Raw genomic sequence first — 5,341 nt, 5'->3', positions numbered from 1 at the left:
GGTGCTCCTATGTTGGGTGCATGAATATTTACAATTGTTATACCTTCTTCTTGGATTGATCCCTTGATCATTATGTAGTGTCCTTCTTTGTCTCTCGTAATAGTCTTTGTTTTAACGTCTATGTTGTCTGATATGAGAATTGCTACTCCAGTTTTCTTTAGATTTCCATTTGCATGGAATATCTTTTTCCATCCCCTCACTTTCAGTCTGTATGTGTCCCTAGGTCTGAAGTGGGTATCTTTTACACAGCATATATACAGGTCTTGTTTTTGTATACATTCAACCAGTCTGTGTCTTTTGGTTGGAGCATTTAATCCATTTACATTTACATTTACATTTAAGGTAATTATCGATATGTGTGTCCCTATTACCATTTTCTGAATTGTTTTTAGTTATTATTGTAGATGTTTTCCTTCTCTTGTGTTTCCTGCCTAGAGAAGTTCCTTTAGCATTTGTTGTAAAGCTGGTTTGGTGGTGCTGAATTCTCTTAACTTTTTCTGTAAAGCTTTCAATTTCTCTGTCAAATCTGAATGAGATCCTTGCTGGGTAGAGTAATCTTGGTTGTAGTTTTCTCTCCATCACTTTAAATATGTCCTGCCACTCCCTCTGGCTTGCAGAGTTTCTGCTGTAAGATCAGCTGTTAACCTTATGGGGAATCCCTTTTGTGCTATTTGTTGTTTTTCCCTTGCTGCTTTTAATATTTGTTCTTTGTATTTAATTTTTGAAAGTTTGATTAATATGTGCCTTTGCATTTTTCTCCTTAGATTTATCTTGTATGGGACTCTCTGTGATTCCTGGAGTTGATTAACTATTGCCTTTCCCATATTCGGGAAATTTTCAACTATAATCTCTTCAAATATTTTCTCAGTCCCTTTCTTTTTCTCTTCTTCTTCCGGGACCCCTATAATTCAAATGTTGGTGCGTTTAATGTTGTCCCATAGGTCTCTGAGACTGTCCTCAATTCTTTTCATTTTTTATTCTTTATTCTGCTCTGCAGTAGTTATTTCCAATATTTTATCTTCCCGGTCACTTATACCTTCTTCTGCCTCAATCATTCTGCTAGTGATCCCTTCTGGAGAATTTTTAATTTCATTTTTTGTGTTTTTCATCATTGTTTGTTTGTTCTTTAGTTCTTCTAGGTCCTTGTTAAACGTTTCTTGTATTTTCTCCATTTTATTTCCAAGATTTTGGATCATCTTTACTATCATTATTCGGAGTTCTTTTTCAGGTAGACTGCCTATTTCCTCTTCATTTGTTTGGTCTGGTGGTTTTTTTCCTTGTTCTTTCATCTGCTGTGTGTTTCTCTGTCTTTTCATTTTGCTTAACTTACTGTGTTTGGGGTTTCCTTTTTGCAGGCTGCAGGATCATAGTTTCCATTGTGTTTGGTGTCCCCAGAGTCTAAAGTTGGTTCAGTGAGTTGTGTAGGCTTCCTATTGTAGGGGACTAGTGCCTGTGTTCTGGTGGATGAGGCTGGATCCTGTCTTTCTAGTGGGCCTGTCCACAGCTTCTTGTGTGTTTTGGGGTGTCTGTGGCCTTATTATGATTTTAGGCAGCCTCTGTGCTAATGGATGTGGTTGTATTCCTCTCTTGCTAGTTTTTGGCATAGGGTGTCCTGCACTGTGGATTGCTGCTCGTTCAGTGGAGTTGGGTCTTGTCATTGAGATGGAGATCTCTGGGATATTTTCATCTTTTTATATTACGTGGAGCTAGGATATGTCTTCTGGACCAGTGTCCTGAACTTGGTTCTCCCACCTCAGTGGTACAGCCCTGAGGTCTGGCTGGAGCACCAGGAGCCTGTCCTCCACAAGGCTCAGAATAAAAGGGAGAAAAGAAGAAAGAAAGAAAGAAAGAATAAGAGAAAATAAAATAAAGTAAAATAAAATCATTTTAAAAATAAAAAATAATTATTAAGGAAAAAGATTTTAAGTAATAAAAAAAAAAGAAAAAAAAGGACAGACAGAACCCTAGGACAAATGGTAAAAACAAAGCTATACAGACAAAATCACACACAGAAACATATACATATACACTCACAAAATGAGAAAAAGGGAAAAAAATATTTATATATCATTGTTCTCAAAGTCCACCTCCTCAATTTGTGATGATTTGTTGTCCATTCAGGTATTCCACAGATGCAGGTACATCAAGTTGACTGTGGAGATTTAATCCACTGCTCCTGAAGGTGTTCAGAGAAATTTCCCTTTCTTTGTTTGCACAGCTCCCAGGTTCAGCTTTGGCTTTGGACCCACCTCTACATGTAGGTCGCCTGATGGCGTCTGTTCTTCGCTCAGACAGGACAGGGTTAAAGGAGCAGCTGATTCGGGGGCTCTGGCTCACTCAGGCTGGGTGGGAGGGAGGGGTACAGATGAGGGGCTAGCCTGCGGCCACAGAGGCCAACATGACATTCCACCATCCTGAGGCATGTCGTGTGTTCTCCTGGGGAGATTGTCCCTGGATCACGGGACCCTGGCAGTGGAGGGCTGTACAGGCTCCCGGGAGAGATGGTGTGGATAGTGACCTGTGCTTGCACACAGGCTCCTCTGTGGCTGCAGCAGCAGCAGCCTTAGCATCTCATGCCCGTCTCTGGGGTCTGGGCTGATAGCAGGGGCTCGCGCCCTTCTCTGGTACTCCTGCAAGCAGTGCTCTTAATACCCTCTCCTTGCATACCAGGAAGCAAAGAACCAAAAAAAGTCTCTGGTCTCCTCAGCAGCTCCAGACTTTTCCTGGATGCCTCCCGGCTAGCTGTGGTGCACTAGCCCCCTTCAGGCTGTGTTCACACAGCCAACACCAGTCCTCTCCCTGGGATCCGACCTCCAAAACCTGAGCCTCTTCTCTCAGGCCCTGCCCGCCCCAGCAGGTGAGCAGACAAGCCTCTCAGGCTGGTGAGTGCTGGTCGGCACTGATTCTCTGTGCGGGAATCTCTCCGCTTTGCCCTCCACACCTGTTTCTGCACTCTCTTCCATGGTTCCAAAGCTTCCCCCCTCCACCACCTGCAGTCTCTGCCCATGAAGGGGCTTCCTGTGTGTGGAAACCTTTCCTCTTTCACAGCTTCCTCCCACTGGTGCAAGTCCAATCCCTATTCTTTTGTCTCTGTTTTTTCTTTTTCTTTTTGTCCCTACCCAGGTACTTGGGGAGTTTCCTGCCTTTGGGGAGGTCTGAGGTCTTCTGCCAGAGTTCAGTAGGTGTTCTGTAGGGGTTGTTCGACATATAGATATATTTCTGATATATTTGTGAGGGGGAAGGTGCTCTCTGCATCTTACTCTTCCGCCATCTTGAAGCTCCTCTCTGACTTTGTTATTACAGATACTCATACTAAAGAATACCTAGAAGGTTCAGGGGTTATTTACCTCACCTCTTTTGCTTTCAACAGGGAAATCTATAAGTCACACGAACAGGATGAAGTTCACACATTGGTGGGCAACATGGGAAACACTTTACTGAGCCTTCTTAATAACTCTGAAATCACACCAAATAGGCAATTATCTTCCTTGTTCAATTTCTAGTTCATGTTTTCAATATGTGATTTGGAAGTGTGGGGTGGTATTTTTCTACAAAATGGCTCTACATATCAAAACTTAATCCTGGAAGGCAAAGTTAGGCTTACGTAGAACAAGTGTCTGTGTCTTTGTTCCTCCCAGCACAGCTCGGTCCTCATATTTGAGGATTTTCATATGTTTGTCATCCACTTGTATTACTTGGTCATTGAAGAGTCATGTTCTTATTTTTTGCTATATTTTTTATCCTGGATTGTTTGTATTTTTCTTATGGATTTTTGCCAGCTCTAGTTATATATTAAAGAAATATGCATTGAGATTGGTTCAACATGGAAGAGTAGAAGGACATGCTCTCAATCCTTCCTGTGAGAACACCAGAATCACAACTAACTACTGAATGATTATTGACAGTAAGACAATGGAACTCACCAAAATAGATACCCCACATTGAAAGACAAAGGAGAAGCCAAAATGAGACGGTAGGAGGTGCGCAATCACAATAAAATCAAATCCCATAACTGCTGCTTAGGTGACTCACAGACTGGAGAACACTTATACCACAGAAGTCCACCCACTGGAGTAAAGGTTCTGAGCCCCACATCAGGCTTCCTAACCTGGGGGTCTGGCAACGGGAAAAGGAATTCCTAGAGACTCAGACTTTGAATGCTAGTGGCATTTGATTGCAGAACTCTGACAGGACTGGGGGAAAAAGAGACTCCACTCTTGGAGGGCACACACAAAGTAGTGTGTGCATCAAGACCCAGGGGAAGGAGCAGTGACCCCAGGGAAGACTGAACCAGACCTACTTGCTAGTGTTGAAAAGTCTGCTGCAGAGACAGTGGGTGACTGTGGCTCACTGTGAGGACAAGGAAACTGGCAGCAGAAGTTCTGGGAAGTACTGCTTGGCGTGAGCCCTGCCAGAGTCAGCCATTAGCCCTAACAAAGAGCCCTGGTAGGTTCCAGTGTTGGGTCGCCTCAGGCCAAATAACCAACTGGGAGGGAACCCAGCCCCACCCATCAGCAGTCAAGAAGATTAAAGATTTACTGAGCTCTGCCCAGCAGAGCAACAGCCATTTCTACCCACCACCAGTCCCTCTCATCAGGAAACTTGCAGAAGCCTCTGAGATAGCCTCATCCACCAGAGGGCAGACAGCAGAAGCAAGAAGAACTACAATCTTGCAGCCTGTGGAAGAGAAACCACAATCACAGAGAGATAGACAAGAGGCAAGGCAGAGGGCTATGTACCAGATGAAAGAACAAGAGAAAACCCCAGAAAAACTACTAAATGAAGTGGAGATAGGCAACCTTCCAGAAAAATAATTCAGAATAATGATAGTGAAGATGATCCAGGACCTCGGAAAAAGAATGGAGGCAAAGATAAAGAAGATGCAAGAAATGTTTAACAAAGACCTAGAAAAATTAAAGAACAAACAAACAGAGATGAAAAATACACTAGAAAGAATAAATAGCAGAATAACTGAGGCAGAAGAACGGATTAGTGACCTGGAAGACAGAATGGTGGAATTCACTGCTGCAGAACAGAATAAAGAAAAAAGAATGAAAAGAAAGGAAGACAGCATAAGAGACATCTGGGACAACATTAAATGCAACAGCATTCTCATTATAGGGGTCCCAGAAGGAAAAGAGAGAGAGAAAGGACCCAAGGAAATATTTGAATAGATTATAGACAAAAATTTCCCTAATATGGGAAAGGAAATAGCCACCAAAGTCCAGGATGTGTAGAGTCCCATACAGCAAAAACTAAAGGAGAAACATTTTGAGACACATAGTAATAAAACTGGCAAAAATTAAAGACAAAGAAAAATTATTGAAAGCAGCAAGAGAAA

The sequence above is a fragment of the Physeter macrocephalus genome, chromosome 14 (assembly GCF_002837175.3).
Source record: "Physeter macrocephalus isolate SW-GA chromosome 14, ASM283717v5, whole genome shotgun sequence".
Taxonomy (NCBI): domain Eukaryota; kingdom Metazoa; phylum Chordata; class Mammalia; order Artiodactyla; family Physeteridae; genus Physeter; species Physeter macrocephalus.
The sequence above is the reverse complement of the archived record's forward strand: the minus strand, read 5'-3'. Positions refer to the sequence as shown.